Source organism: Calliphora vicina, chromosome 3, assembly GCF_958450345.1.
Source record: "Calliphora vicina chromosome 3, idCalVici1.1, whole genome shotgun sequence".
NCBI classification, from domain to species: Eukaryota; Metazoa; Arthropoda; class Insecta; order Diptera; family Calliphoridae; genus Calliphora; species Calliphora vicina.
Window position 1 is genome coordinate 125,863,522 of NC_088782.1, and position 9,068 is coordinate 125,872,589.

Here is a 9,068-nt window from a genome sequence, read left to right on the forward strand (position 1 = left end):
CAAGCGAAGACACTTTGAAATTACTGTAAAAGTGTCTAAGCTAAGTAATAGAGTAAAGACATAATACTGCTAGATGATCGTGTTCAGATCGAGTCAAGATTATCTTTACCAAAAGTTAGCAACAATTTTTGGCATTTTAAAGACTGATAAACAAAGTTAATTTAGGTGACTATAGTACTTTATTCTAAAACACGAACACAAATTTCGCTTAATTGCTAAAAATTCAATGATATTTTCAAAGTGTAATCGAGGTTGATTAGCTCTGCTTGCAATCGTCTCATTGAAAACACCAGCAAACACCTACAATTTAACAGAAGTCATTTAATTTGATTGAACATTTGAAAGTGCTCAAGAATTACCGCCAGTTATTTTGAATATAGGTAAGACCTATAAATGTTTATGTAAAAATCGAAAGCCAGAGGTTAATGTTTTGGCTTAAAGCAAAGTGATTCGATATACATCATAATGTTGTTAACATGTTGGTCACTTGTTTTGGTTTTATTAACGTTTAACATTGTTGGGCAGAGGTCAAGGTCGAAGTGATCGTGGTATGGAATCTTCTAGTTCTCTTAAGTTAATCTGACTGATATTGTAAAATAAGTTTATTTAAGAGATCATATTATTAATAAAGATCAACTAATGTTTAAACCTTAAAGACCATTTCCAATAAAAACTTTGCACAATTGATCCCGGTGATGTAAGATCAATTGGATTCTAAAATTCTTGTATCGAATCTTAGTGATCTGCTTATAGAATAATAGGACTTCAGCATTGATCCTTGGATCGAATCTTAGTGATCTACTATAAGCATAATAGGACTGCTAACAATAACCAAACAAAAGTGGAGATATTATCTGCATTTGTCTAGAATAAAATCTTAAAGATTTCCTTATAGAATAATAGGATAAAGTGTGAAGATCGGCATTGATAATTATTGATCAACATATTGGAGACCACAAGCCTTTACATTAGTCTAAGCTTATGTTTCTGCTAGTCAAATTTCTATTAAACATAAACCTATCGTTTAAATATTAATACTATTTCACAGACATTTGCAATATTGGGAAATAGAAATTTTAATAAATTTCAAACAAAAAAAAATATTTTATTTCAAATATTTTTTTTTTTCATTTTAAAATGATTGTAGTTAATCGTAAGATTCATAATCAATAATAAAATTTAAAAAAAATAAATTTTTAAAATTTAAAAAAAAACAAAATTGATGAAGAAAATGTCTGCAAAAAACTAGTTTTAATATCACATAGAGGAAAAGGGCCAAATTCTAGTACTTTCAAAGTCTATAGTACATTTAATAATCTGCTGTTTTCCAAATAAAAATATTTTTTCTTAATTTGTTCAAACTTATACTTTCAGTTGCTTCCTTTCAAACCCCCCAAAAATCAAAAAATATACACAGAAAGTAAAAACTCCTCTAAACTATAACCCACCTACTAAGAAAAGAAAACAAAAATCATGAAATGCACGTCAACCACTTTAAAAAAACAACTACTAAACTTTTTTCTTTAATTTTTCATTAAAAACCATTTGAAAAACAAATTTAAAATAACACTAAAAACAACAAAATATTATATAGATGAAAAAAAAACAACTTATTACAAAACAACAAATTTAAAAATTTGCACTTTTTGAGACAAAACAATAATATTTTTTAAAACAACATAAATAAATAAACAACAACTAAAAAATAAACACAAAATTTAAGAAAATAAAAAAAATAAACTAAAAAGTTAAAAACATGAAAATATTAGTAAAATGGTTTCAAAATAAATATTTAAACAAACAAAATAGATAAAAAAAACAAAACCAGTAAGTAGTTTTCGAATAAATAAAAAGCGGAAATAGTTTATATAATAACGATATATAAAACGTAAAAATATAAATATAAAATAAAATAAAGACACAGGGACGCAAAATAAAACATAAAAAAAATATATAAAAAATAATTTTTAAAAACTATTAATAATTTCGTTAAATTTTCTTTAAATACAAGTTTTGTTAATTATTTTAATTTTTTCCAAAAAAAAAAACAACCAACACAATTTTCTTAAGAAAAAAATACACTTTTTAAAACAAAACATACTGCGGCTTTTATAAAACCATATCAGCTTATATACAAAACAAAAAACAAATGAAAAATATTAATAAATAATATTTGAAAATCCTTTAAGAAAAAATACAAAAAAAAACTCTTTCACTAAAACTGTATTTAAAAAAAAAATAATAAAAAAAAAACATAAAATAATTAAAAATAAACAAATAACTTTTAGAGATTTTTCAGCGTTATTAAACCAATAATAATAATAATTTTTATTGAAAACCAAAAATAAATTAACAAAATAAAACTTTAGTCCTTTAATATATATTGAGAAAAAAAGAAAATAAAGCAAAACTATACGCTTGTAAAAATAAAACATCTAGTAAATTTTTAATTTCTATTATAAAATTAAAAAAAAAATAAATTAAATTATTACCCAGACAGACAGATAAGAATGTATCAAATATACCCTTCATCTCAAAAGTTGTTTAAAATACAGAATGATTTATATTTTAGATTTTCAAAAATCAAGCCAATCAATTCAGTTATAAAAACTGTTAGACTAATGTAAAATAGTAATACAAACTATTATACCAAAGTATAACAGTTATAAAACCGTTATACAAATGTAAAACAGCTATACAAACACTTAACTATAACAGTTATAGAAAATTTTAAGACGATCAAATCAATTATAAAGACTGTTATACTGATTTATAATAATTATAAAAACTGTTATAGCAAATAAGAACAGTTGTAAAAACTATTATACCCAAGTATAACAGTTATAAACACTATTATACAAATGTATAACAGTTATAAAACCGTTGTAGAGATGTATAACAGTTATACAGATGTATAACAGCTATTCGTACCGTCAAGTATAACATTTATAGAAAATTATCAACCGATATATAATGAGTAGTTGTTAAAATATTTATACATACATATGTATGTATAGCAGTTATTAAAACGTTTATATAACAGTTATTAAATCTGTTATACTGTTGTATAATAGTTGTTAATACTGATATACTGCTTTATAACAGTTTTTAAAACTGTTATAATGATGCATAAAATCATATACATAAAGTATAACACTTATATAAAAATATATTGTATAACAGTTTATCTAATGTATAACAGTTTTTAAAACTGTTGTATTTATGAATAGCAATTATTAAAACTGTTGTATAATAGTTGTTAATACTGATATACTGCTTTATAACAATTGTTAAAATTGTTATAATGATGCATAAAATCATATACATAAAGTATAACACTTATATAAAAAAAATAAAATATTGTATAACAGTTTAATTAAAGTATAACAGTTTTTAAAATTGATGTATTTATGAATAGCAATTATTAAAACTTTTTTATAACAGTTATTAAATCTGTTATACTGATGTATAAATGTTGTTAATATTGATATTCTGCTTTATAAAACTGCATTATAAAGCCTTTATACTGATGTATAACAACTATACGAACCACTAAGTATAACAGTTATCGTTACTGATGTATAATAGTTATTAATATTGATAAACTGCTTTATAACAGTTGTTAAAACAGTTATAACGATGCATTAAATCATTTACATAATGTATAACTGTAATATAAAATAATACAATGTTGTATAACAGTTAAAATAATGTATAACAGTTGTAAAATCTGTTATATTTATGTAAAGCGATCGCCGTAATAGTTGGTCAAAACGTATGATAAAACTTTGTAATTCAACAAATTTATGAAACTATTAAATAAAAAATTTCCTAAAGTGAAATCTAGCGGGTTCTTAAAAATCACTAAACACTATAATTTGGCAACGTTGCTTGCCAATCTACAAAGTTGTTGTATCATCAGCCCATGAATTTTTTAAATTAGGGTTAAATTTTGTTGACCAAAGCAAAATGTTTTTATACATTTTTTTAATTCTCTGTGATGCTGTTTTGGTAGAGATTTCAAAACAATTTAAATAATGCTGTGTTTCCTAAGTTCTGAAACCTGAAGAGAGATATAAAAATATAAGTTGGATTGTCTATCCCTCTTTGAGATATACCTGACGGTTGCGATCATAAAAGGTTGTTGTCTGTGATAAAAAGAAAAGGATATTTACATAGAATAACATTAAAAATCGAGAATAAATTAGAGGAAACTTACCAATTGTTTTATATCCTTGTGGCAGAGTTTGAACAAACCGCGTAACACTATATCATAGAGGTAAAGAGTATAATTTTTTAAATAAATCCACTTTGCGTTCCATAAGTACTGAATAAGAAACAAATCTAAACATTGGGAAAATGCATAAGTTGGATTTGAAATCTGTGAGATCTACACAGACACTAGACAAGCCTAAACCATTAAGCTGTTTTAGAAAAATTCAAACTAGTGCCAAGTGAGAGGTATCGCAAATCCGTTTCCATAAATACATAAAGGAAGAATAGGGCAACTTAAGAAGCAGCAATTTTACAAATTCAAAAAATCTGAATAAAAATGTATCTGGAAAACTAGGTGTATGGAAATCAGCACAATCCTTACTAAAAAAAGGAAATCCAGTCAGTTTGTCAAAATCCGACAACGAAATTGGGAATGGGGAGTTAATGAGCTAAGTGGTTGTTGTCAGTGATAACAATGTGATCTTTACAAAGAATGTAATTGAATTTGGTAATTCGTTGTATAATTAAAGAGACAGGTAGTTAAAAAAAACAGGTTTTTGAGAATGCAGAGATATAAATTAGCCTAGTTTGTGATCTATCCTGGCACTTGCTATAATGAGTGGTTGTTGTCTAGGATAACATAAAAACAACAAGTGATTTAGAATAACAAGATTTCTGTAATTAGTTGGGATACATAGGGATAGGAGAGGCATTACACTCTGGAGTTAACAGGACTCTGGAGTTAACATTCTGCCACATGTTTTCATTAAACATTTTCAATATTTTGTTAAGATTTAGTATAGATTAAACTGAGCAAGGTGGAGGGTATACTACAAGAAAATCTAATTTTAAACATCATTTTTCATATAACGTTAAGTACAGTAACTTATAAAACAACGTAAGTACTTAATTAACGTTATAGATTAACCTACATCTTTATTTCTGAAATAATATACTAAATAATATTAAAAACACACTTATGTAAAACTAAAATTATACTTTTTTTATAAAAAAAAACTTCAAAACTTTTTTACAAAAAACAACTTATAAATTCTTATAGTCAAATGCATAAAACAATTTTTATTAATTATAATAAAAAATTAGTTTTTATTTAGCAATTATTTATTATTAATATAGTTAAACACACTCACACACATATACCCTAAATTTAAAAAAAAAAAAACACTCACCCACACTCACACACCTTATTTATATACATTAGAGTGACAGCCGATTTTTTTTTTTTAGATTTCAAAGAGTGCCGGGTGGAATATTGTGACACTAGGCCTAAATGTTAAGTGCTGAAAATTTGAGCCAAATCGGGCAACGATTTCTGGACGCGCATCGAGGTCAAAGTTCAGATATATGCAAAATTTTACTGTTAATATGGAATAAATAGGTGAAACTCGTTAACTTTCTGCATTTTTTTCTAGAAATATGTAGATTTATTTATATTAATGAATATTACATTAAAAAAAAAGTTTTGGAAATTAACCCTGTATCTCCTTTGGTTCAAAATGACCCAAAAACTGTATTATCGCCAAAATTAGAGAAAAATGTAAATTTTTCAGTTTTTGAAAAAATTTTGCTACTAAAAAAATACTTTTGCAATTGAATGCAAAAGAATCGAAATATGTACGTAATTATCGTTGTAATGAGATATAAATGACAAAATTTGATTAAAAAATGTTAAAGTTATTACAAATTCGCCAGACCATTAGCGTGTTTCAGGCCACTTGAACAAAAAATTTAGAAAAAAAATTAAGAAATTTCGAGAAAAATTAAAATAAAAGCTCATTTCTACTTAAAATATGTCCATATGTACTTGTATATGAGTTTTTGCCTTCGTAGGATACCGTTAACCTATTCGCAGGTATGGCCAAAAAAAATAATTTTTTTTAACGGCTGTTTCAAAACTCTATTTTCAAATTTTTAAAAATTTTGTTAAACAAATTTCAGATTTTTTCGATCATCACATTGGGGTTTATTGAGATCAAAATAGGGAATAAAAATATGAAAAAATTATGTCAATACCTCTTACAGTTTTTCCGTACCTGCGATTTAAATTTTGCGTTTTTCAAGAAAAAATAATTTTTTGTCCATATTTAGGCGAATGAGTCCAATTTCCTTACTGTTATAAATTTTAAGTAAAACCTATTCATAATATTATAGTCCTTGTAATTTTAAATATGTTCTGAAAGTTTTACTAAAATCGGAAAACGATAACCTTTGAATCGCGAAGGTCAAAGGTCAAATTTTTCAATATTTGGAATTTCTAATGAAAAGATAGCGAAATGTTATATATTTTTGGGCCGATTTTAATGTAACTTAAGAAAAATATAACATAAAGTCAAGAATTTTAAATAAAAGCACAAAAATGGAAATTAACCCTTAGCAGCACTTGGGGTCCAAATTACCCTCAACTTTTAAAATCACGCAAAACACAACCATTTTGACCCCAAGTCCTCTTAAAGGTTAAAATTCATTTTTGCACTGTTGTTGTAAATGCTAGACCCCAATATATATTTTCCTCAAGTTTCATGAAAATCGGCCCAAAAATATATAACATTTCGCTATCTTTTCATTAGAAATTCCAAATATTGAAAAATTTGACCTTTGACCTTCGCGATTCAAAGGTTATCGTTTTCCGATTTTAGTAAAACTTTCAGAACATATTTAAAATTACAAGGACTATAATATTATGAATAGGTTTTACTTAAAATTTATAACAGTAAGGAAATTGGACTCATTCGCCTAAATATGGACAAAAAATTATTTTTTCTTGAAAAACGCAAAATTTAAATCGCAGGTACGGAAAAACTGTAAGAGGTATTGACATAATTTTTTCATATTTTTATTCCCTATTTTGATCTCAATAAATCCCAATGTGATGATCAAAAAATTCTGAAATTTGTTTAACAAAATTTTTAAAAATTTGAAAATGGAGTTTTGAAACAGCCGTTAAAAAAAATTATTTTTTTTGGCCATACCTGCGAATAGGTTAACGGTATCCTACGAAGACAAAAACTCATATACAAGTACATATGGACATATTTTAAGTAGAAATGAGCTTTTATTTTAATTTTTCTCGAAATTTCTTAATTTTTTTTCTAAATTTTTTGTTCAAGTGGCCTGAAACACGCTAATGGTCTGGCGAATTTGTAATAACTTTAACATTTTTTAATCAAATTTTGTCATTTATATCTCATTACAACGATAATTACGTACATATTTCGATTCTTTTGCATTCAATTGCAAAAGTATTTATTTAGTAGCAAAATTTTTTCAAAAACTGAAAAATTTACATTTTTCTCTAATTTTGGCGATAATACAGTTTTTGGGTCATTTTGAACCAAAGGAGATACAGGGTTAATTTCCAAAACTTTTTTTTAATGTAATATTCATTAATATAAATAAATCTACATATTTCTAGAAAAAAATGCAGAAAGTTAACGAGTTTCACATATTTATTCCATATTAACAGTAAAATTTTGCATATATCTGAACTTTGACCTCGATGCGCGTCCAGAAATCGTTGCCCGATTTGGCTCAAATTTTCAGCACTTAACATTTAGGCCTAGTGTCACAATATTCCACCCGGCACTCTTCAAAATTTTAACAAAAATTTTTTTCCATACAACTGATTGTCACTCTAATATACATACATAAATAAATAAATTATTAATTAAGAAATAAAAAAAAAAGTAATGAAAATAATAATTAAAGAAAAAGAGGCAAGGGATATTTGCAATTACATTTTTATGTATTAAGATTTATATAATTATATATACATACTAATATATAGACAACAACAAACAAACAAAACAACAACAAAAAATCTAGGAGTTTAAATCTTTAACATTTTATAATAAAAATAAAATCAAATAAAATAAAATAAATAAATTTTAGTATATAACACAACAACAACAACCACAACAACAAACCAAACTTATGTATTATTATTAAATAAAAATTAAAAATAATTGAAGGCTAGCATGTTTAAATGATTTGATTTTTTCCAAAAAAAAATAAAAAAAAATATTAAATATTAAGAAAAATAAAGATTTCTTAAACCAAAACTTTTTTTGGTTTGCACTGTAGTAAATGAAAATGATAAGAATAAATTCCCCAAAAAAAAAACAATTTGAAAGTGTCAAAGTTCATGTTATGTAAAAAACAAACCCAAAAATTTAAAATGATTATTGAAAACAAATAAGAATTATTTGACAAGATTTAGTTTGTTTTTTTTTCTCTTTAATTTTATTTTGTTTACAAAAATATCTGTATAAAAAAAAATATGAAGAGATCATCTTAAAGTTATTAATAATTGAACACAGTATGGCTTCATCAGTTTTTAATATAAAAATAATTAAAAGCGATGTGCAATTAATCGAATAATCAAACATTCTGATTAATCAATATAATGATTAATTAATCGATCAATTAATAATTATGAACAATCAAAATGTTTGATTAATCGAATAATTGATTAATCAGAAATTTGATTAATCAATATTCTGATTAATTAATCGATCAATTAATAATTATGAACAATCAAAATGTTTGATTAATCAGAAATTTGATTAATCAGGAATTTAGATTAATCGATTAATCACAAATCCCTAAGAATGAGTGATCAGTGTTTTTTCACTGCCTTCGAGAGTTTTGCGTTTCAACGTCGAGCACTACAAACCAATTTCTCTTAGGTCGAATTGCACGATAAGTACGTCGACTACATATCAGAGGGGTTTTTTTGAAAGTCACAGCTGTATGCCTATAAACCGCAATCGACCGATATCCTTTTTGTCAATATAGCCCAGGCCATCGCTTAAATTAAATCGGATCTCTAGATA